The sequence below is a fragment of the Capra hircus genome, chromosome 9 (genome assembly GCF_001704415.2).
Source record: "Capra hircus breed San Clemente chromosome 9, ASM170441v1, whole genome shotgun sequence".
Classification (NCBI taxonomy): domain Eukaryota; kingdom Metazoa; phylum Chordata; class Mammalia; order Artiodactyla; family Bovidae; genus Capra; species Capra hircus.
The window spans coordinates 16,432,826-16,459,024 of record NC_030816.1 but is presented as its reverse complement, the minus strand read 5'-3'; positions in this window follow the sequence as shown (position 1 = coordinate 16,459,024).

Genomic DNA, 26,199 nt, shown 5'->3' with positions numbered 1-26,199 from the left:
CTCCAAATCTTAAATCAGTACCATGGAGATGGTTAACACTGATGTTGTGGCAAAGACTCTAAAGAAGTTGTTACAAAGTTAATGATGATGTGATTTCTATTTACTGGAGAAAGAGCAGACTCTTGAGGACTTTGTAGAAAGTCAGTCTCTCTTTCCCTTTGGCAGAGATTTTCTCTGCCCAGCAGAAATCAATTAATCTTTTTATGCCCAAGTTTATGCCTCTATAAACTGAAGAAAGCCCTTCCTACCTACACTCAGAATGTTTTGATAAATAATGAAGTCATGTCTGAAAAGCACTATATAAAAACAAAGTATCATTATGTTTTTTTTTTTTTCTCCCCTAAATCAGAATTAGCTTGTTTTCCAGTTTCTAACCAGTCTGTAATAACTGAAGGACAGTATAGTATTTTCTTGACCCTTTTATCTGGGTTACTCAAGCAATTCTTAGGAGTGCTAATATACACATGTAATTCAATGAATATTTCATATTTCTAGTTCACTCATAAACCAATGGTTTGCAAGTACAGTGTAGGATATTTCTATTAAAGAGTAAACAGAGGAATTTGTTTCATTTTCAATATTTTCCAAGCTGGTAACCTGACTATCCCCTTTAATACCATTAGATTCACTTTCTATAGCAAATGCACAAAAATCAGTTATTGAGGAAAGTCAAAAATGTGATACCACTTTTTCCGAGCCAGTAAAGAAAACTTTAAGCTTTCAAGCAACAGAATGTTCCTTGTGGAGCACTGACATTTGAGGGAGCACTTGGAAGCTGATCCAGATGCATACACGCATGCGTGCACGCTCAGCCCCTGATTCCTGATTTCAGTCGTATCCAACTCTTTGCCACCCTGCGGACTGTAACCCACCAGCCTCCTCTGTCCATGGGATTTCCCAGGCAAGAATAATGGAGTGGGTTGCCATTTTCTTCTCCAGCAATATTCCTAACCCAGCAATAGAGCCCGTGTCTCCAGCTTGGCAAGCAAATTCTTTACCACTAAGCCACTTGAGACGAAGAAGGCGAAGGCAACTCACTCCAGCACTCTTGCCTGGAAAACCCCAGGGATGAAGGAGCCTGGTAGGCTGCAGTCCATGGGGTCGGAACACCCAGCAAACCTTAACCTAATAACCAATTGCTTAAAACAGTATCAATCTGACCTCCTCTTTTTCCCTGGGAGATATTGTATTCATTTATAAAATGCTATTGGGTTGGAGTAAAGAACATTTTCCCATATTATGCAGTTTTCCATTGCCTCTGTACCATTCTCAATTAGTTTTAAAGTTTAGAATATTGGGGGAAATGGCTTTATGGGTTTCATACTTCACAAAATTCGATTAAATTCTAATTTTTATGAAGCAAACTTACTTTTTCTTCATTCCAGGCAATGCAACAGAATTAACCACATTGAGTCTACCAGAATGTATTCAGACAAAGAAAGGCACATGATAGATATCTGACATTTAGTAAAAGATATATTGTTAAGTTTATTTCATTATGATATTTTTGTAAACGTTTCTCATTGACTTCCTTTCAAATGATCATTTGCATCAGATGCATATTTTCCTGCATCAAAGTTCTCATTTTAAAAAGATCTTTGCTAAAAAACATCCCCCCTCTGTTGAACAGAAAAAGGAGATTCTTGGTTCCTCATTGCAACTCCTCTCTCCCATTGAATGTGAAGAAATCTGAGGTCTGAGGAAGAGATCTTATTCTTAAGAAGATCAATCCCGTGTTATTGGTAGCTTAAATGGTCTTGGTGGCAGACCCAGAAAAAGGAAGAGAAACAGAGGGGTCTTCAGTTCATTCACTCAGTCAAGTCTGACTCTTTGTGACCCCATGGACTGCAGCATGCCAGGCTTCCCTGTCCGTCACCAACTCCCAGAGCTTGCTCAAACTCATGTCTATCGAGTCAGTGATGCCATCCAAAAATCTCATCCTCTGTTATCCCGTCTCCTCCTGCCTTCAATCTTTCCCAGCATCAGGGTCTTTTCCAACAACAATAACATGAAAGAAAATGTAAATGCTGAACTATGTTGGACGACAGTGTAGGAAAACCTTCAATTTGCAGCTGAAGGTGAGTAGGATAGAGAGCTTCTATGTGATACCAAGATCTCTACCTTTATTTTGGAAGGAACTCTAAGCATGTTTATCTTGAATGTGCCTATATAATTCAATCACTCCTAGCATGAGCTTCCCCCCTACTTACCAGAAGCCTCCTCACACCCAGGAACATATGTTTTCAATTGGAAAGTGCTTGCAAAAAGACCACCTGCCAGCAAAGAGAATGTTTTCCCTCTCCCAGCGGGGGGCTTACAGACAAGTTTTAATGTTGTTAAACAGGAACAGAGAAGCCTGGAAGAATGATGTTACAGGCTGGCCTGCTTGTTGAGATTTTCTTTTAAATAAGAAAGGGAAATGGATAAGATATTTAAATGATATGTTTTATTCCCTTTATTGGTCCTCCATCAGAACTCTGGTCCTTCCTTTCCCTACAAGTCCTCTCCATGGTTTTTCCTTCAGTTGTGTTTTGTGATACGACCCAATGGTTTTAACCAAATAAGTTAAAATATTTTAAAAGTTTCCATTTTGAGAGCTACTGCTCTAAAGCAAATAAAAAACTCTGTGGCTGCAAGTGTAGATGAAAACTAATCCTATCATTTACGCCCTGCCTATTAGACAGTCACCAAAAGCGCAGACAGAGTCGTGGAGGCTATTGAAGAACCAGCAGCTGAAAACATTTAGGTATTAAAACTAACCTTGAGACCACACGGCAAACTTCTGCACACAAAGAATAAAGTTGTTTGTGGGAAAGGAGGCACTGAAGAGGAGAGGAATGAAGGCGGGAAGAAACCAGATAGCCTCAGAAGAGTTTAGGAAGGGGGCGGCTCCTGAGGGCGGCAGAAATCCTCCCAGTTTCTGCCATTGTCTTCTCACACATACTCAGTCATTCTGCGAACTGTAAACAGATGCTGGGCGACTGAGCTCCGGGTTTGACAAAACGTTGTTTTCTTTTTAAATGAAACAAAAACTGAGATGAAGAAAGCCTTGCTACAATATTGGATGAAATAAAGAGCTGTGGATACAGGGGTCACTACACATGTCATTTCGTAAAATCAGTCTTGCAAACAAACAGATGGAGGGGCTGTTTCCTCCCTTGGCATTCTTAAAGGCCTCCTCATCCCACATTGGAGGGCTCTCTGTTAATCTCACAAATCCAGGGAATGCAAGCACAGCAACTCCCCAGGCAGTGATCGCCTTGTCTAAGTGGACTAACCTTCGTGCAAACGCCACAGGCACATTCCACAGGGCTGACAGTGATCTCAGACACCCAGCTACAGTTGACAGAACCTAGGAGGCAAGGTGACAAAGCGGTGACATGTCAATGATGACAGCCAAAGGCAGTTCCAAGTCAATATCACACGGAGACTTGCACCCGCTTCATTCTGTGTCACAATGTTATGTGGTGGAGACAAACTAAAATAAGAGGAGGGGGGAAAAAAAGAACTTCTGCTAACCTTCCCTCTTGTGTAATAAGATTATAAGGCAAAGGTTTTCTATCCATGGGAGGTCTTCAAAGCATTCCACCGCCCAGGATCCCAAAGTGAACTATATGAACTCTGCTTAAAACAATAAACCGAAGGTTCTGTGTTGTGTTACCTTACCAGGCAAAAGGCAAGGGATGAAACAGGAATATAACGAAGAAATAGGTAAACTTCATGTGCTTACTTTCTCAGGACACACTTCTTTTGAGAAGCCATAGGCTAACACTGTCTTACAATAGCCTGCTTTAAAGGTAACATGATAGCAGTTTGTGCAATTAATTCATGGATTGTGAACTGAGAACAATCTTTCAATAAGACAGTGTGGTCACTTCCTTGTTAAAGCAATCCCTGGCCTATACTCCTGTAGGAAACAAGGATGGAGAGTATTCCAGAAGTACCCATTGCTTGCTCGTGTTTATTGTGAGAAAACCTGTTGCTTACTGGATAGCTGTCCTCTGTCTCAGAAGGCTCATTCTATGTGCAAACCATGAGGTTCATATCTTCTTACTTTACAAGGAGGGAAGTAAAATATTTTACTTTTGTCAAGGAAGTTAACTTGTATGGAATTTGCTTTCTTATACACAGATAGCCCAGAAGCACACATCTCCCCATATCCTCTTCTTTTGCAGCATGTCTCCAATATTAGTGTGAAAGAAAAAAAGTGGAATTTGAGGATAAAATCTATTACCCTACTTAGAATACTTAGAGAATGTGAAGAAATGCATATTGAGTTTTAGAACAAAGTGAAGGTCTGGAAAAAAAAAATAGTGATTTTTTTTCAGGACTTGAAGACCTTATATTTAACCAATCTGACCTTTCTGCCTGTTTTTACCTAGCCTTCCTGCTCCTGTTTCTCTCTTTTAACCTCCTTCCTTTCTTCCTTTCCTTGACAGTCATTTACTGATGATCACTTACCCTGTGCCAGGCAATTGTGCTAGGCTCCAAAGGTGACAGAGAAAGTTTAATCTAAGATGAATGAAAATTTTTCTCTTTCACATTTCACTTCATACATTTTTGAACTATTTAAACTTTCTCCCCAAAAGTGTGTGTTACTTTGTTTATGATATTCTAAAAGAACTTTTATAAAAAATAATCATAATATCCTAAAAAAGAGGGTCAACACATTTTCTGTAAAAGGCCAGATAGTAAATATTTTAGTTCTCTGTTGGAACTAACTCAAGTTTGCTTCTGTAGCATGAAAGCAGCTATTGTTGTTGTTGGTTAGTTGCTAAGTCATGTCAGACTGTTTTGTGACCCCGTGGTCTGTAGCCGGCTCCTCTGTCCATGGGATTTTCCAGGCAAGAATACTGGAGTGGGTTGCCATTCCCTTATCTGGGGGATCTTACCAACCCAAAGATCAAACCCACATCTCCTGCATTGGCAGGAGGATTCTTTACCACTTGAGCCACCAGGGAGACCCAAAAGCAGCCACAGACAGTACATAAATAAATATGTATGGCTGAGTTCCAATAAAACTTTATTTGCTGGCCCAAATTTGACCCACAACCCAAGGGTTAGTTTGCTGACCCCTGGTCTAAAAGATTGAGGCAAAGCCCTACCTAATCCAGTTATTATTTCCAATAGCACCATGAACCATAGTAAGTACTAAATAAACGATCAGAACACACTGATCTTAAGAAGGTTATTAACCATTTCTGGCTTCAGTCTTCTTATTTACATATTCACATGGAAACTTAAGTAGGTATCTTTGAGTATTATTCTAACTGTAAATTTTGGCGTATGTCTTATCATATGCCAACTTCTGTCATAGAAGCTGCTTGCTACAATTTCTCTGAGCCATATATGTAGCAAACAGGCATCTCTTGCTGATATTATCTGAAGTATGGGAACTGTCAATTTGACAAAAGTCAATTACGAATAAGGTAAGACCATTTCATTTAAGCAGCAGTTTTACATACATTTTCTCATGTGATCTTTATTACAACTATATTAGATAGTAAGAATGAATAGTATTTTCCTCCTCTTTCAAATAAGAAAATAGAGCACTAGAGAAATTAAATGACTTGTCCATTGTTTATATATGATGCATAGCTGAGTAGATCATTAATGCCAGCCAGGTCCTAATTCAGAGTTCTTCAAACCTAATTCAGCGTTCTTCTAATGCTTTTCAATTACTTCAAAAATTTAAATATGACAATAAAGTATTGGAACAGCAATACAAAAATGACTATTAAATTGCACCTGGAGTTTTTATAATAGAGTTCTATAAACTAGGAAAGCAGAATACACCACCGCCAATGGAAACCGTGTAAAACAAGGAAGATAAATACAGTGCCCACAGCCCACACCAAAATATGAGTCTCATACTCAAAAGTGTGAGGTGTTCAGGCCAAGCAGAACTTTTCCATTTAGCCCATGTTTACAGATGCCCCAGAAAGATGATGCTGTGAAAGTGCTGCACTCAATATGCCAGCACATTTGGAAAACTCAGCAGAGGCCACAGGACTGGAAAAGGTCAGTTTTCATTCCAATCCCAAAGAAAGGCAATGCCAAAGAATGCAACTACCGCACAATTGCACTCATCTCACATGCTAGTAAACTAATGTTCAACATTCTCCAAGCCAGGCTTCAGCAATACATTAACCATGAACTTCCAGATGTTTAAGCTGGTTTTAGAAAAGGCAGAGGAACCAGAGATCAAATTGCCAACATCTGCTGGATCATGGAAAAAGCAAGAGAGTTCCAGAAAAACATCTATTTCTGCTTTATTGACTATGCCAAAGCCTTTGACTGTGTGGATCACAATAAAGTGTGGAAAACTCTGAAAGAGATAGGAATACCAGACCACCTGACCTGCCTCTTGAGAAACCTATATGCAAGTCAGGAAGCCACAGTTAGAACTGGAAAAGGAACAACAGGCTGATTCTAAATAGGAAAAGGAGTACATCAAGGCGGTATATTGTCCCCCTGCTTATTTAACTTCTATGCAGAGGACATCATGAGAAACGCTGGGCTGGAAGAAGCACAAGCTGAAATCAAGATTGCCGGGAGAAATATTAATCTCCTCTGATATGCAGATGACACCTTTCTTATGGCAGAAAGTGAAGAGGAACCAAAAAGCCTCTTGATGAAAGTGAAAGAGGAAAGTGAAAACGTTGGCTGAAAGCTCAACATTCAGAAAACGAAGATCATGGCATCTGGTCCCATCACTTCATGGCAAATAGATGGGGAAACAGTGGAAACAATGTCAGACTTTATATTTTTGGGCTCCAAAATCACTGCAGATGGTGACTGCAGCCACGAAATTCAAAGGCGCTTACTCCTTGGAAGAAAAGTTATGACCAACCTAGATAGCATATTGAAAAACAGAGACATTACTTTGCCAACAAAGGTCTGTCTGTCTAGTCAAGGCTATGGTTTTTCTAGGAGTCATGTATGGATGTGGGAATTGGACTGTGAAGAAAGCTGAGCGCCAAAGAATTGATGCTTTTGAGCTGTGGTGTTGGAGAAGACTCTTGAGAGTTCCTTGAACTGCAAAGAGATCCAACCAGTCCATTGTAAAGGAGATCAGCCGAGTGTTCTTTAGAAGGAATGATGCTAAAGCTGAAATTCCAGTACTTTGGCCACCTCATGTGAAGAGTTGACTCATTGGAAAAGACTCATGCCGGGAGGGATTGGGGGCAGGAGGAGAAGGGGATGACAGAGGATGAGATGGCTAGATGGCATCACTGACTCGATGGACATGAGTTTGAGTGAACTCCAGGAGTTGGTGATGGACAGGGAGGCCTGGCGTGCTGCAATTCATGGGGTTGCACAGAGTCGGACATGACTGAGCAACTGAACTGAACTGAGAATGATAAAATTCTCCATACCTCTCTAATTAAATTTCTTCAAATACAAATACATTTACATGTTGGATATTTGTGTTTTAAAAATTTTATTTTCTCTAATTAAAGTTGAGGGTTTGCTCATTCCAGATGACAGCAAAAGTACCAATTTTTTGAAATTTATAGTTTTGCTGACTAATTTTTTTTTCCTTCTGTTTTTCATAGTGGCCTTTTCCTTTTCACCAAGTTCAAAAACAGCACATGTATCACTCTTCATCTTCAAAGCATTTTACACTTTATTGTTGTTTTTGTCCAGTTGCTAAGTTGTGTTTGACTGTTTGAGAACCTGTGGATTACAGCACACCAGGCTCTTCTGTCCTCCAAGATCTCCCAGAGTTTGTTCAAATTCATGTCCATTGAGTTGGTGTTGCTATATAATGTCTCATCCTCTGTCACTCCCTTCTCCTGCCCTCAATCTTTCCCAGCATCAGGGTCCCTTCTAATGAGTTGGTTCTGTGCATCAGGTGATCAAAGTAGCAGAGCTTCAGCTTCAGCATCAATCCTTCCAATGAATATTCAGGGTTGATTTCCTTTAGGATTGACTGGTTAGATCTTTTTTGCAGTCCAAGGGATTCTCAAGAGTCTTCTCCAGCACTACAATTTGAAGACATCAATTCTTTAGCCTCAGCCGTCCTTATGGTCCAACTCACAACTGAACATAACTATTGGAAAAGCCATAGCTTTGACTAGATGGACGTTTGTTGGCAAAGTGATGTCTCAGTTTTCTAATACGCTGTCTAGGTTTGTCATATCTTTTCTTCCAAGGAGCAAGCATCTTTGAATTTCATGGCTGCCATCTCACCATCTGCAGTGATTTTGGAGCCCAAGAAAAGAAAATCTGTCACTGCTCCCACTTTTCCTGCTTCTGTTTGCCATGATGTGATGGGATTGGATGCCATGACCTTAGTTTTTTTAATGTTGAGTTTCAAGTCAGCTTTTTCACTCTCCACTTTCACCATCATCAAGAGGCTCTGTAGTTCTTCACTTTCTGCCACTAGAGTGGTAATCTTCATATCTAAGAAATATCTTGCTGATATTTCTCCTGGCAGTCTTTATTCCAGCTCTTGAGTCATCCAGCCCAGCATTCTGCATGCTGTATTCTGCATATAAGTTAAATAAGCAGGTGACAAATACAGCCGTGTCGTATTCCTTTCCCAATCCACTGTTCCCAGTCCATTGTTCCATGTCTGGTTCTGTTACTTCTTTACCCACTAAAAACACTACCCAGTTGAAATTCTTTAAGAGTTTAAAATTAGCTTTTCTGTGTATTTTTGTGTGTCTGCGTGTGAGCCTCTAAAATACCTCAGTGAGTTTTTTTTTTAAATTTTCTCTCCAAATAAATAAATAAATAAATTTTATTTCTATACTTAAACAAATATCTGTATTTCATTCAGCATATATTAGAGCATTTGTGTTGCCCAAGCTTTTAAGGGAAAAAATTAAGAAATGGAAAACTCTTGTTTGTTTTTTTTCATTTGTTCTCTGAAATTTAACTTTAGTTTAGCACTTAAACTAATTATCAAACACTATGTGGCTACATTGCACCCTGACACCGAGAAATGGAAGTAAGTCCCTGCCTTTTAGGAATTCATGATTGTTGAAGAGACAAGACATATGAGTTCCCCCTGTATTAAAGGCAGACAGTAGTGAGTGCTGGAATGCAAGCTAACAATGAGGACGACAAAGACGGCTTACTGAGTCCTTGCTGAGTCCTTATGGTGTGGAGGACAATTTCTAAAAGATTTTCACACAACTCAGTTAATGCAACAAGCTACGGGAAACAACAAAGTACTGTGGTTTTAAGGCAGGGGCAAGGTAGAAATTAATTTCAACTACTTAACTAGTATTTGGCCAAGTTTGTGAGCATTTTTCTTTTTTTTTGGTCATGTCATGTAGCAAGCGGGATCTTATTTACCCCATCAGACATCAAAAGCATGCCCCATGAGTTGGGAGTTCAAAATTTTAACAACTGTACCACCAGGGAAGTCCCATGTGAGCATTTTAAATGCTTCTCAAATCATTTTTCTTTCATGGCTCACACAACGATCTTACCAGCTATTTTTATGATGTATTTTTTCATTTTCCCCTTGTTATTTTCACAGTCAATGAAAATCCCCATTTTGGCTGCATCATATCCCTCTCACATAGTCAGATGGAAGCCCTAAACCCCACTACCTTAGAATGTGATTGTATTAGTGGCAGGATCTTTAAAGAGACAATCAAGTTAAAATGGGGTCAGTAGGATGGCTTCTAATCTGATATGACTGGCATCTTAATATCAATAAAAAGAATAAATACGGACACAGATGTGTACAGAGGGATGACCACGTGAAGACACAGGCGATGGCGACTTCCTACCTACAAGTCAAAGGGAGAGGCCCCAGAAGGAAATCAAACCTACTGACATTTTGTTCTCAGACTTCCAGCCTCCAGAACTGTGAGAAAAGATATTTCTATTGTTTAAGTCACTCAGCCTATGGCACTTTGTTATGGCGGCCCTGCCAAACTCACCCACACTGAATTGTGCACCTTTCCCACATGACTATTCATCATAGTTACCTCTATTTTTTTATGCCTTGTGTTTTTCAAGTAATCCTTTGTGAAAAGGGAGCAACATCTAAATGCCGAAATCCAAGGGTGAGAAAGTAGACCCACAACGGTGCTACCCGAGGCCACCAGCGCACGGAGTAACCTTAACCCAGTCACACAAGAAGGGTGCTCAGAGTCGCCACTGACGCATCTACTTCCAATGCGCATTCTCAGCCATAATGGTGGAAACAAAAACACATCTGTCTTTTAAAAAGTTTAAATAACAAAGTTCAAATCATCATAAGAAAGCATTTATTTGAGAGTTGGGAAAAGGGATCAAATGGTCTCTTACCCTTTTCCAACTCTTTATTCTACATGATAATTCATACAATTTTTGAGACTGTATGCACTTAAAAAAAAAATTAGTATCAGTTGCCAGAATGGCCTGGGCCAGGAAAATAAATATTTAAAGAAAGTCTAAAAATTGTATAAATTATTATCAGAATTGTTTTTGAATTCTCATCACTTGTTGGTGAGGTGGGAGGGAACTATAACTAATAGAAGTTATCCTTTTTTATTGTAATTTATGTTTTATTCTGCTTGACAAATTACCATATTTTAATGTACATTTTTGAGTTTATAAATTAACAAATAAATATGAAAATATATAAGGTAAAGATAGAAATGATTTGGCCAGATCATAACAATAGCTGAGTCCTGTGATCTACAGCTTTCAGATTTTGACAATTAAGTTAACAGGTAATAAATACAAGTTTAGATGGCTTGAATAACATAATTATCAATCTTGATGTTTTTTGACATTGTGTTTTTTAAATTTTTTGATTGGAAGATAATTGCTTTACAGTGCTGTGTTGGTAGAAGTTATTTTTATTTTCTTGAACTCTTAGAGGTCTGGTAGAGCTTCTAAGTATTTCAAATTAAACACCCTCAAGATAGACTAGATTCTGAGATTTGGGCCAGAACAGAAAAAAAAAAAAAAAAAAAACAGAATGACTTTTTAAGACTTAGAAGTTTCAGTATTGACAACTACTAATATATAATAATAAATTACTTATTTTTTCTGTTGGAAGCACAGCTTCTCTCTGGGAACAGCTTGAAGGCAGGAAGAGAAGGGGACAAGAGAGGATGAGATGGTTGGGTGGCATCATCGACTCAATGGACATGAGTTTGAGTAAACTCTGGGAGTTGGTGATACACAGGGAGGCCTGGCGAGCTGTAGTCCATGTGGTCACAAAGAGCTGGACATGCCTGAGCGACTGAACTGAACTGAAATGAACTACTTCTCTTGCCTCTTCCCTGGCAGGAATCTCATTTCCCACCTTCTCTTCCTAAAAACTTGCCTGGCACAGAATACCATAGTCTAAACATGCCCTGAAGAAAATACTTCTTTTGTCACACAGCTGTTTCTCACCTGGAACATTTTGGCTAGGTTCTCTTCCTCTCCTCTCTTTTTTCTTTTAAATTCTCTTGGAAAATATATATTTAATTACCATTAATTTTAAACATATTTTTGAACTATAATAAACTTTAAAAATTATATAGTATACATATTTGAAATTTATTTTTTGGGAAGCAATTATCATTCAATTTGCATTTACAAATGTACTGCTTGGCAGTTTATTGCTTTCTTACAATGTTTCAGTCTCTGTGTTGTCCTTGTTTCATTTTTCATTTCTAACAATGATTTGCATTTTTAAAAATCTTGGTCATACATGTGAAAGTAACTTACTATTCTTTTCAAAGTATGGGTTTTTGTTTCTACTTATCTGTTTTTAATTTTTTATAGTTAGATGGTTTATACTTTCATTTATATTAATCTCTTTCTTCTATTTTATGTTTATTTTGCTTTGCTTTTCTAGACTCTTGTCTTAAAAGCAAAGATAATTTATTTTCGACATTCGTTACCAATCTGGAAAAGGGAACAGCTACCCACTCCAGTATTCTGGCCTGGAGAATTCCATGGACTGTAGTCCATGGAGTCACAAAGGGTCAGACACAACTGAGTGACTGTCACTTTCCCTTTCCCTACAGACACGTTTATATCTTTTCTTCTCACATTCTACTTCTCATCTCTTTTCTTCAGTCATATTCCACTAGTTTTGCTATTTAGTCTGTTTATTCAGCTCCAAATAATTTATGTTTCATATCAATTGTCACTTTAACCTAATAATTATTTGCAATTGTGTGTATTTGTGTGTTTTATTTCCATGTATATTGTAATTTTTCTTGAGTAGTAGAATTTCTTGTTATTGTTGATGCATAAGTAAATGAAGCCTGTATAATATCACCTTTATGGAATTTGCTGACATTCCCACTGTGGTCTAGCACATGGTAAAATTTTGTGGCTGCAGTATATGTGCTTGAAAATGATATATAGTTTTGTGTGTATCGTTCAGGCTTCTTTGTGTAGCTATTCAATCAGGCTTGCTAAGTGCATTGCACAACTCCTCCATATCCCTCCTCATTACCAAGTGGTTTCTTGGTTGATTTCTGAGGGAGAGATGTTCAGCCTCTTGCTGTGACTATGAATTTGCCGATTTTCCTTTGTGGGACTACCAGTTTCACTGTTTCGTTTCACACTGTTCACCTGAAACGATCACAATATTGTTTGTTAATAGGCTATACCTCAATACAAAATAAAAATTTGAAAAAAAAAAAAAAAAAAAAGACTGACTTCAAAATGGCTTTGTCTTTCTCTTCCATGACCCTGGTCTCCTTTCTGATCATGCCACCTCTTGTCCCAACTTTCTAGCCCCAACAGTCCTGTTTTTAGTTTCTCAATGCAGAAAGCTCTTTCCTGACACAGGACTTTGCTTTATGTATTCCCCTTTGTGCTGCTCGAGCTCACCATTGTGTTGGACATCCACGGCTCTGTGGCCCCTGATGTCCTTATTGATGCCATAAGGGTGCCTTGCTCTCTCTCTCTCACCTTCTGGGAGAGAATTTTCTCTTGCACATTTTGCATTCTTTGTTTTTTGGTGTTTTTTTTTTTTTTTCAATTTGACCTGCTGTCAGGATTTCCTTCCATGTTCTAGTCCCTTGAGAGTTCTCTTTCTTATTTTTCATCCTCCATCTATTAAACGTCCTTTTCTAACTTCCATATGGATTTGGTGGAAGAGGTGTAAAAAGAGGCTAAATGAAGCATGCTCTCAGTTGCATTCTCAAGAGATTAAGCTTAAGATTAAAATTGATATTATGATTGCTGGTTATGTGGGGGGGGTGGGATGGGGGCGGAGGGAAAGGGAAAGGATAGGGGCAAGTGATAGTTAGGAAGTTTGGGATGAGCATGTACTTACTGCTATATTTTAAATGGATAACCAACAAGGACCTGCTGTATAGAACATGGAACTCTGCTCAATGTTATGTGGCAGCCTGAATGGGAGGGGTATTTGGGGGAGAATGGATACATGTATATGTATGGATGAGTTTCTTCGTTGTTCACTTGAAACGATCACAGCATTGTTTGTTAATAGGCTATACCCCAATACAAAATAAAAAGTTTCTTTAAAAAAAGAGTGACTTCAAAATGCCTTTGTCTTTCTCTTCCATGACCCCAGTCTCCTCTCTGATCATAGCTCTTGTCCCAACTTTCTAGCCCCACGAGTCCTGTTTTTAGTTTCTCAATGCAGAAAGCTCTTTCCTAACACAAGACTTTTAAACATCAGTTTTTTTCTGCTTCTGCCTGGAATCACCATTTTCCCCATTATTTACCAGACACTTCTTAAATCAGTTCAGTTCAGTCACACAGTCGTGTCTGACTCTTTGCAACCCCATGGACTGCAACACGGCAGGCCTCTCTGTCCATCACCAACTCCGGGAGTTTACTCAAACTCATGTCCATTGAGTCGGTGATGCCATCAAACCATCTCGTCCTCTATCTTCCCCTTCTCCTGCCTTCAATCTTTCCCAGCATCAGGGTCTTTTCAAATGAGTCAGTTCTTCATGTCAGGTAGCCAAAGGATTGGAGTTTCAGCTTCAGCATCACTCCTTCCAATGAACTTCAAGGCTGATTTCCTTGCTGTCCAAAGGACTCTCTAGAGTCTTCTCTAACACCGCAGTTCAAAATCATCAATTATTCACCACTCAGCTTTCTTTATAGTCCAACTCTCACATCCATACATGACTACTGAAAAAAACATAGCTTTGATGAGACAGACCTTTGTTGGCAAAGTAATGTCTCTCTGCTTTTTCATATGTTGTCTAGGTTGGTCATAACTTTTCTTCCAAGGAGCAAGTGTTTTTTAATTTCATGGCTGTAGTCACCATCTGCAGTGATTTTGGAGCCCCAAAAATAAAGTCTGACACTGTTTCCACTGTTTCCCCATCTATTTCCCATGAAGTGATGGGATCAGATGCCATGATCTTCGTTTTCTGAATGTTGAGTTTGAAGCCAACTTTTTCACTCTCCTCTTTCACTTACATCAAGAGGCTCTTTAGTTCCTCTTCACTTTCTGCCATAAGGGTGGTGTCATCTGCATATGTGAGGTTATTGAGATTTCTTCCGGCAATCTTGATTCCAGCCTGTTCTTCATCCAGTCCAGTGCTTCTCATGATGTACTCTGCATAGAAGTTAAGTAAGCAGGGTGAGAACATACAGCCTCGACATACTCCTTTCCTTATTTGGAACCAGTCTGTTGTTCCATATCCAGTTCTAACTGTTGCTTCTTGACCTGCATACAGATTTCTCAGAAGGCAGGTCAACTGGTCTGGTATTCCCATCTCTTGGAGAATTTTCCACAGTTTGTTGTGGAAACTTCTTAAATAATCTAAATTAAATCAGGACATTCAGTTCTACTTTCTTGAAGTACTTCTATTTTTGTTCTTACTATACCTTTTTCAGTAGAATACAGTTTAGAACCCACATATTTTTAAAATCTGATTATTTACTTTTTGTTTTTTCTTTCAAATTAATTTCAAAGTCTAATTGAAAAAAGACTATGTCTATTTTCTGTTTGTTCCTCACTGTATCCCCACTGCTGTGATAGTACCAGGAGTATAGTTAGTGTAAAAAGATTTTATTGAATAGATAAATGAATACTAGCTCCAAGTAGTTGCAGGTTGAAAATTGAGGATACAAAGACTACAGGCACTAATATAAGGTTAAAATTCCATATAGATACTCCATCTTAAAGACATGTACCAATTATAATTAGGAAAATCATAATAGGTATGAATTATAAAGTTCTAGTTCATATGTTCATTATGGTTAATCTTTAGAATAATACTGAAATTTGCAAATGGGTAAATTGAAGATTAGGAAAATGAAGTAACTTACTCAACATCAAGTTATTTATGCTAATAATAGTAGAATTGAATTCAAAACCAGATGTGTTTATTCCTAAAGTTTGCCCTTTTTTCACTATCATTCCATGCACCATTATGCAACATTTGGTAATCTGAGAAATCCTAATAAATTTCACTTGAAAACAATTTATTTTAAAGAAACTAAAGTAGTATTCCCAGCTTTAAACTTGATCTAAATAAAGTAAGACAGATATAAGATGTAGTTACTAATTCAATTTTCTTTTCTGAACTTTATACAACTAAAGCAATATTCAAAATATCCATTCAAACTAGGTGTTTAGATTCTAGAGATAGAACTTCTCTACATTTTATGGAGTTCAATTTTACTACAGTGAATAGACATAACCATAGGATTTAATGGAAGGTGCGAGCACCAGTTTCTACTTCTCTAAGACCATGTGTTTGGGCTCCATCTAATACTTTCTTCAGTATAACTCTGTCAAGCATTAAGATAACAATTCAAATCAGTTTGGCCCATTCAGTTACTTTACACAAAGTTGACAAAGCATCTGGACAATTGTAGAAACATCTGGATGATTAGTTAAATTTGTGACTGAAGTAATGGAACACTTGGGCACCCTAAAAACAAACAAGAGAAGTCTTTGCCTGACTCTCCAAAATAAAAGTGGAAAAATCAATATTTTTCCTTAAGACCTTTCTTCACCTGTCTAATATTCTGAATGTGTCTCATAAGAAGATGAACATTGTGTGCGTGTGTGTGTGTGTGTGTGTGTGTGTCCATGCATGTATGTGTGTTTTGCATTCCTATCATCCCTAGAGAGGTTTTGTTTACTTAGTTTCTGTGGCTGAATATTAAAACAAAAGTGAAGAGAACAACTTGGAAAGATTTTTATAAAAACAATAGATTCACTCCACCCTTATTACAACATTATTTTTATTTAGCCAGTTTTTAAAAATAGTTTTGCAATAGAAGCAATAAAGAAAAGGTATAAAAACCTACAACCTACTAGATTATAAGCATTCTGAAAGAAAAGCCTCAACAATATTTAATACATCAATGAGAATGATACTCATGTAAGAAAAATTTCAAAAGCAAATCCCACTAAATAAATACACAAAAGGACACATTTTACATAACACCTTAGAAAAAGCATCTTTATGTGAAGTCCAACACCTCAATTACTATAATAATACACACTGACAAAAAGCTCACAACATAAGAATTAGTCATTGTTTTGGACTTAAATTGTTTTTCATATTGAATTAAAATCACTCATATTTTGTTTTCCTAAGTTACTAGTTTTGTAAATTTGGCTCATTTACATTTTTCATTTTTATTCACTTTTGGAGATGTTCGTTTTCAGTATAAAGAAGGCCATCAAATCTTCTCTATGTGGGGCATACATGAAAAGTGTTTACTGAGTTTGTCGGAGGCTAATAGAACTAAGCATAACATGCTGAGCCACCAGGGCTTCCCAGGCGGTGCAGTGCTAAAGAATATGCCTGTCAATGCAGGAGACTAGGGTTGGATCATGAAGATCCCTGGAGAAGGAAATGGCAATCCACTCCAGTGTTCTTGCCTGAAAAATTCCATGGAGAGAGGAGCCTGGAGAGCTACAGTCCATGGGGTGGCAAAGAGTCAGTCAGACATGCCTAAGTGAATGAACACATTTTTTTTAAAGCATAACATGGCAATTAAGATCATGGATCATGCTGTCGAATACTTAATTATCTAAATCACAAATGCAAAAGACATATAATTCCTTGCATCCAAAACTGCTTTCAATTTCTATATGGAGAGTTTTTTGTATCAGAAAAGTAATTTATTTGTGCTTCTGTTGCCTCACCAACAACGAAAGTAATAGTAACAATGATGCAATAAGGTCATTTTGAAAACAAATTAGTACACACAAAACAACAACACTGACACAGAGAGGATGCGCAAAACCATTAGGAAGAAAAATAATTCCCTGGTGTAAGAGTACAACAAGGCTGTATATTGCCACCGTGCTTGTTTAACTTCTATGCAGTGTACATCATGTGAAATGCTGGGCTGGATGACTCACAAGCTGGAATTAAGATTGTTGGGAGAAGTATCACCACCTCAGATATGCAGATGCTTACTCTAATGCTGGATAAAGAGCTTCTTGATGAGGGTGGAAGAGGAGAGTGAAAAAGTTGGCTTACAACTCAACATTTAAAAAACTAAGATCATGGCATTCGGTTCCATCACTTCATAGCAAACAGATGGGGAAAAAGTGGAAGCAGTGACAGATTTTATTTTCCTGGGTGCCAAAATCACTGCAGACTGTGACTACAGCCATGAAATTATCGCTTGTTCCTTAAAACAAAAGCTATGACCAAGCTAGACAGTGTATTAAAAAATCAACAATATCACTTTGCCAACAAAAGTCCATCTAGTCAAACCTATGGTTTCTCCCGTAGTCGTGTGTGGATGTGAGAACTGGACCATTAAGAAGGCTGAGGGGCAAAGAATTGATGCCTTCGAATTGTGCTGGAGAAGACTCTTGGGAGTCCCTTGGACAGCAAGATCAAATCAGTCAATCCTAAAGGAAACCAATCTTTAATATTCATTAGAAGGACTGTTGTTGAAGTTTGAAGCTCCAATACTCTGGCCACCTGGTGCAAAGAGCTGGCTCACTGGAAAAGACCCTGACGCTGGAAAAGATTGAAGGCAAAAGAAGAGGGCAGCAGCAGATGAGATGGTTATATAGTGTCACTGACTCAATGGACATGAATCTGAGCAAACTCTGGGAGATAGTGAAGGATAGGGAAGCTTAGCGTGCTGAAGTCCATTGGTTTGCAAAGAGTCAAACATGACTTAGCAACTGAACAGTAACAACAATTTTTAGCATCAGGTTTATAAATGGAGTTCTATGAATATTTCTTTACTGAAAGCTTCAGTGTACCTAGCCATCTTTTTCACAGACACAAGAACAGAAGAAAACTACACCAAAAACCACAAGGAAGAAGATGCAAGTGGTAAAGTATAGGCAACATGGTCCTGTTCTCTACTGTGCTAATATACTATACAGGAAAAGACTCTAGGCTCTCATGTGCTACCTTGAACATTTTACAAACTCATTCTTAATGCCCTCAAATCCTGTTTTTGTCCCCACAATTTAGGTCATGGATGTTAAAGATCATTAAATATCAGTCTATTCTGGGTTTCACCTTCAACGTTCCCCTCCCCTTGCCCCCCACTCAGAATTTGACCATGCAGAGCAACCTCTCGCCTGTCTTCCCTCCTTTTGTTTTGGACAGCAAGAGAAATGTTGATCTTATTTTCCTTTATTCCTTCTCTTCCCACTATTCTTTCTCCTTCAATGCTCTTTTCCTCTTTCCTCCATGCCCATCCTTGGACATTCTCCAAGGTCTTTTACACTAGATAAATGAGACGTTTTACATGAAATAACCAAATCCAGGGTCTAAAATATAAAAAGTGATCTGAAAAAGCAAGTTCCTTTTGTTCTTTTATGCTCTTCTTTTCTCAGGGATATCATCTGTGCTTGTGGCTTGAATCATCAGTTCCACATACATGAGGTTTAAATCTCTATCTTCTGCTGACTTCTCTCCTCAGATTCACTCCTCTGTTCCTACCTGGACCAGCTGTTCAACCTCAATTCTTTCTTGCCTTGCTCTTGTCTAGGTACCACTCGCCACAATTTCTGTGCAAATCTTGCATTTTATGGCACTGGCCAATTCCAAAGAAAGGCAATGCCAAAGGATGCTCAAACTACCGCACAATTGCACTCATCTCACACGCTAGTAAAATAATGCTCAAAATTCTCCAAGCCAGACTTCAGCAATACGTGAACCATGAACTCCCTGATGTTCAAGCTGGTTTTAGAAAAGGCAGAGGAACCAGAGATCAAATTGCCAACATCCGCTGGATCATGGAAAAAGCAATAGAGTTCCAGAAAAACATCTATTTCTGCTTTTTTGACTATGCCAAAGCCTTTGACTGTGTGGATCACAATAAACTGGAAAATTCTGAAAGAGATGGGAATACCAGACCACCTAACCTGCCTCTTGAGAAATCTGTATGCAGGTCAGGAAGCAACAGTTAGAACTGGACATGGAACAACAGACCGGTTCCAAATAGGAAAAGGAGTACGTCAAGGCTGTATATTGTCACCCTGCTTATTTAACTTATATGCAGAGTACATCATGAGAAACGCTGGACTGGAAGAAACACAAGCTGGAATCAAGATTGCTGGAAGAAATATCAATCACCTCAGATGTGCAGATGACACCACCCTTATGGGAGAAAGTGAAGAGGAGCTAAAAAGCCTCTTGATGAAAGTGAAAGAGGAGAGTGAAAAAGTTGGCTTAAAGCTCAACATTCAGAAAATGAAGATCATGGCATCTGGTCCCATCACTTCATGGGAAATAGATGGGGAAACAGTGGAAACAGTGTCAGACTTTATTTTTGGGGGGCTCCAAAATCACTGCAGATGGTGACTGCAGCCATGAAATTAAAAGACGCTTACTCCTTGGAAGAAAAGTTATGACCAACCTAGATAGTACATTCCAAAGCAGAGACATTACTTTGCCGACTAAGGTCCGTCTAGTCAAGGCTATAGTTTTTCCTGTGGTCATGTATGAATGTGAGAGTTGGACTGTGAAGAAGGCTGAACGCTGAAGAAATGATGCGTTTGAACTGTGGTGTTGCAGAAGACTCTTGAGAGTCCCTTGGACTGCAAGGAGATCCAAACAGTCCATTCTGAAGGAGATCAACCCTGGGATTTCTTTGGAAGGAATGATGCTAAAGCTGAAACTCCAGTCCTTTGGCCTCCTCATGTGAAGAGTTGACTCATTGGAAAAGACTCTGATGCTAGAAGGGATTGGGGGCAGGAGGAGAAGGGGACGACAGAGGATGAGATGGCTGGATGGCATCACGGACTCGATGGACGTGAGTCTGAGTGAACTCCAGGAGATGGTGATGGACAGGGAGGCCTGGCGTGCTACAATTCATGGGGTCGCAAAGAGTCGGACATGACTGAGCGACTGAACTGAACTGATGGCACTGGCTATATTTTGACCATGAATTATCAGAGGTGACATTCACTTTGTTCTCACCTGTAAGTCACTAGGTCCTGGAGGATCTATGTTTAATGTCTATCACATTCACGTCCTCTTTTAAATTCTCAACTTACTAGTTCAAAATTGTCAGCATTAGACCTGGGCACTTGATCAGAGATGGAACTTCTCATTCCAGATCTGTGCTTCCAGAATTTTGTTGCCATTAATACTAAGTGAAATTGAAAGTTGCTCAGTCGTGTCCAAATCTTTGCGACCCCATGGACTGTAGCCTGCCAGGCTCTTCTGTCCATGGAATTCTCCAGGCAACAATACTGGAGTGGGTTGTCATTCCCTTCTCCAAGGTATCTTCCCAACCCAGGGATTGAACCCAGGTCTCCCACATTAGAGGCAGATTCTTTACCATCTGAGCCACTAAGTCAATCTATAAATAGGTCTGACACATTTCTTTGATTATGCCAATTCTTAAAAAAAAAAAAAACTGTAAAAGTTTTCCCAAATATTGAATACAAACTCGATATCTTTTGTAGCACTTATCAATTTATGTTTATAGACTTATCTTTAATCATTTTAATTTTTATACTGCATCACAATAAAACTGTGTTATTAAGAGTTCCCTGGTTCTGCCTTGTTCTTTCTTACCGTGTACTTCCCTCCATGAGAGACATTTTCCCCAGTTTTCATCACTGATTGACATTGATCCTGTAATTCCAGGCTTAGAGTATGTGCCATTTTCTCCAGTGAGTGACCTTATTTGATTCTCAGGCTTAGACAGGAGGAAACATTTATAGCACAGCTTTTTGTTGTTCACAGCTTCTACCACAATGCCCTCCACTTTGTAAGGAGCTACTACCAACCTGATGAAGGTGGGGACACTTCTACCCTTGGCTCATGCACTTGTTATCACTTTGGCTCCAGAATAAAGTCCTGTGAAAGAAGGGACTTTGTCTTATATTCATGTTTCATTTCTTCACAATTCCCAAGAATGTACTAGAAACATGTAAAAGAAAGGGAAATATTTTTATTTGATTGTCAGTTTTGAAGAGAGCAGATGGCTACCTCTCACAGATAGAAATATGAACTGACAACTATCTGCGGTCAGAATGAGCCATGCCCAGAGGTCTAATTTGAGTTATTGGAAATGCAATTTCAGCAACAGGAGCAAGAACCACTGTAACCACCACCAGATTTGAGCAAAATTTGATAGGTCTTGTACCCATAATAGCTCAGCACTCGTGATAAAGAAAAATCTAAACAGAGGCCAAGAAAAGAAATGGTCAGAGGAGAGAAAAATAGTCAGTGTTTCTGAACTGCAGCTGGTGCTGAGAGAGGCCTAAACATGCACCTCAGTCCTTCAAGGATGAATTCATTAATATTTTTCCACAGCTGTAGAGATGAATAAGAGATTAATTAAAAGGGGAAATAGATTTTCCTTTTCTGGCACACTTAACATAAATGCTACTACTATGTTTTGATAGTAACTTTGTGAAGTATCTCCACCCACTCTTATCTTGGGGGTAAGAAACTTTTATGACGTGATTGATATGGGCTGTAGTATTTATTTTCTTAGCATTAATTTCTTTTTTCTATTCAATTCCTTTTTTTAATTCTCCTTGGATATTTAGTTCCTGATCAGTTCTACAGAAATACCAGCTTGAGGAATAAATAGTTTACCAAAAACAAGCTTTAGCAAAAACAATCCTGGAATCAAATCCAGCTTCTTCATTAGGGTAATGATAAAGATAAACAAACCTAAAAACAAATTTAAAAAAATTAAACCAGCTTCTATTTGTTGTGCACTTACTTTGCATCAGCCACTCTGCTGAAGACTGTGTATTTTTTTTTTTTTCTTATTTTTTTTAGGCTTGTGAGGTAGGTATTTTATTACTATTTGCACCATGCGGAAGAAGAAACTTTAGCTTCAAAAAAGGTTTTGGTCCCAAACTCTGTGACTGCAAAGCCCATATTCTTCATCACTGTGGTTTGTCTTTCTGACTCTACATTTGTCTTTTAACTAACTTTTTTGAACCCCAGTCACATTGGAAAGCAGGGTCTAATCATAACTCCAGGCTTCCCAGGTGGCTCAGTGGTAAAGAATCAGCCTGCCAAGCAGGAAATGTGGGTTTGATCCCTGGGTCAAGAAGATCCCCTAGAGGAGGCAATGGCAACCCACTCCAGTACTTTTGCCTGGGAAATCTCATGGACAGAGGAGCCTGGCAGGCTACAGTCCAAGATGCTGCAGAGTTGGGCACGACTTAGCAACTAAACAACAAATCATAACTCCTGCTGTGATTCTGAATTTTGTCGATGGAATTTGAATTTAATGTATTTTATTCCATATTAGAGAATTTCTTAGCTTTTTACTTCATTCTGTACTGTTTAATCCTGGATTATGTTTGATATTCATAAGCAATACTATATACATATTCTATTAATATGTTACTCTTAAATTTTACAAATTTAGGGCAAAAAATTACTTTTGGAAGAGGAAGTTTTTCATTAGCAAGATTTAGTCAGTATCAGAATTTGAATTCTACATAAGACTGTTGTGAAAGTTAGTTTTATATGTCAACTTGCCTGGCCCTCAGTGCCCAGCTATTTGGTGAAATATTACTCTGGGTGTTTCTGTGAGGGTGTTTGGATTATATTTACATTTAAAAATGTGGACTTTGAGTAAAGCAGATTGCCCTTCATTATGTAGGTGAGTCTTATTCAATTAGCGAAAAGGTTGACTAGAATAAAAAGGTAAGAAGGGACTCTCCAATGAATTAGCTTTCTGATTGTATAGCAAACTGCTTTTGTACTTGAACTACAACTCTTTCCTGCATTTCCAGCCTGCTTTCCTCCCCCAGTAGATTTTGGACTCAACAAACCTCCAGAGTCACATGAGACAGTTCCTTAAAATAAATCTCCCCCTGCTTTCTCTATGTATATGTAATATGTTGTTGGTTCTGTTCTATATCTCTGGAGAATTCTGACTAGTACAGTCTGTTAGCTCAGCTTAAAGAAAAGTTTCATAACTATTTTGAACTTTTAAAATAAAAAATCTCATTGAATTAGAAATCATTCTGCCTTACCATCAGAAATTTTGAGATGATACTGGTCAATGAAAGAAAAGAAAGATCTGTTAGATTTAAGAATTGCATGTAATAAAGACCATTTAAGTAACTCAAGTTATCAAAATTCTGGTTAAAGATGAGAAAGGAGTTTCCACAATATAAAAAGAGTGATAAAGGTATCTGTAATTACTACTTTTTGTGAGACTAAAGTTCTTTACAGATGATGACTATCAAGATTGTAGAGAGGTCATTATTAAAAATCCTTGATTACAAATTTGGTGAAGCCAATTAAAACATAAATTTCAATTAAAAAGTTGTAATCACATTTATAGATTCAAAAATGTTAGTAGAAAAGATTTAAAATATTGTATTTGAAAGTTTTGTACAAGTAAAATTATTTAGTTTCTTCCCTAATACTTTGTGTTTTATTTTTATTATTGTAATAAAATGTAACGAGTTAAAAAAAAAATCCACTATCAGTGTAGATTCCTCAAATCCCCTTACTCCAGGATATCCTTGTAAGCTACTTAAGTACCATGATGTTAGTTTTATAATATTAAAAGTGTTGGAAGCTATGTTTAAAGAAAAATTGGACTTTCTTCTAAAGGCAATAAAGAATCATTGAACTTTATAAAACCCAAAGGGCATTAGGGATTTACCTATAGTTCTGCTCAACTCACTGTATCTAGGTGACTTTGAGGTTTCCTTCCAGGAGGTATTTTATAGATGTTTCATACTTTAAAAAGTTTTTGGGTATAATAACCTCACTATAATGAATAAGAGGAGCTTCCCAGGTGGCTCAGTGGTAAAGAATCCACCTGCCAATGCAGGAGAAGCAGGTTTGATTCCTGGGCCCATTAGATCCCCTAGAGGAGGAAATGGCAACCCACTCCAGTATTCTTGCATCAAAAATCCCATGGACAGAGCAGCCTGGAAGGCTTCAGTATATGGGGCGACAAAGGGTCAGACTCAACTGAGCATGTGTGCACAGTGAACAAGAGGAAGGAAGACTAGCTACATGGAGACCGTTTGGAAGGTTGTTGTACTAACCCAGATGAGACATGATGTAGTCTAAATCAGGGTAGTGACGGTGGTCATGGAGATTGGTAGAAAGCTTTGGGAGATGTTTGTTAATTAGAATCACTGGGATTTTTTTTATTGATTTGATGTGACGAATCATGAACGAGGAGAGAGAATAAAAATTTCTGCTGAGTAACATAAATCGGCAACAGTCTCTATGAGCAGCTCCATATTACCTGCCTGTGGAGTAGAATGACACTGACACTTAGTCCTTACCTGCTCCACTCTCAGAGCCTGGTGGTGACCCTCAGGTGCTGTTCTGAAACAAAACCAGAAGAAGATCATCAACTCTGTAACATTTTCTCCACCAACCTAAAAGGAAGAAAATGGTTTTTACTTCCTCACAAATCCCCATGGAGTCTTCCCAGATCATGTAAAGGGACGATCCTAAAGGACGATCAGATCTGTGTGCTAAGTCGCTTCAGTTGTGTCTGATTCTTTGCGACCCTATGGACTGTAGCCCACCAGGTTCCTCTGTCCATAGGATTATCCAGGCAAGAACACTAGAGTGGGTTGCCATGCCCTTCTTCAGGGCATCTTCCCAACCCATAGATTGAACTTGCATCTGTTATGTCTTATGCATTGACAGGCGGGTTCTTTACCACTAGCACCACATGGGAAGCCATATCAGATCTAAATTTAGGCAAATGTTTCCTGATCTAAGCTTTATTTAAGTGAGAGCCTCATTTTAGTTCAGGCACTTAGTATTGTCCAACTCTTTGTGACCACATGGACTGCAGCACGCCAGGCTTCCCTGTCCATCACCAACTCCCAGAGCTTGCCCAAACTCATGTCCATTGAGTCAGTGATGCCATCCAACCATCTCATCCTCTGTCATCCCTTTCTCCTCCTGCCTTCAATCTTTCCCAGCATCAGAATCTTTTCCAATGAGTCAGTTCTTTGCATCAGGTGGCCAAAGCTGAGCTTCAGCTTCAGCATCAATCCTTCCAATGAAAATTCAGGACTGATTTCCTTTACAACTGACTGGTGGTGAGAGCCTATCCCTTAATTATTCCCAAATACTTCCATTTCAATTTGCATTACTAACTTTTCTTTGTATTCAGTTAAGGAACTGGAGGGATCCATCGTGCTCTTGGGGATGCCCTCTTAAGGAAAGGCAAAGATATTAGGTAGGACGTAAAGAAGTTAATTAGAACACATTCAAAATGGAGGGGCATTGGAAACATTTATTCCATCCACTTTAATTTATAGGCAGGAAAATTGTGGCCCAGAGGTGAGGTACAATTTACTGAGGCCAGAGAAAGATACAGAGCAGAAAGTGAAAGAAGTTTACTAGAAATAATCTTAATAACTACAATATTTCACTAAAGTTAAGACATAGTCAGTTATGAAGTATGAAAAAAAACTACCAATTAAACTATAACAGACTGCTAATACACTATCTTTGTAAAATATACAGTAAATTCTAATTTTGTTAGTTTAAAAAATAAATGTGTCTTCAAATTGATAGTCCTGAAAGCCAAGGAGTCAATAAAAAATTTCTACAGTAGACAGTGGCATTTCTACCCTTCTTTTAAAAGTTACGAGTCTTAAGCACTAAGATACAAAATTAGAAATTGTATACAGCTTAATCCTTTAAAAACTCTTATTTTTTATATTATAGAAAAATTGTCTTAGAAGTCTAAGTCAGCTTCACTCAGAATTTGGGCTGCAGAAAATTATAATTATAATTAAATAATTTTTCACATGCAATGACACTAAATTCTGCCATATTTTGGAAAGGGCCACAAACCACAGAAGTTCTGCATTCTGCTTTATTTCAAACC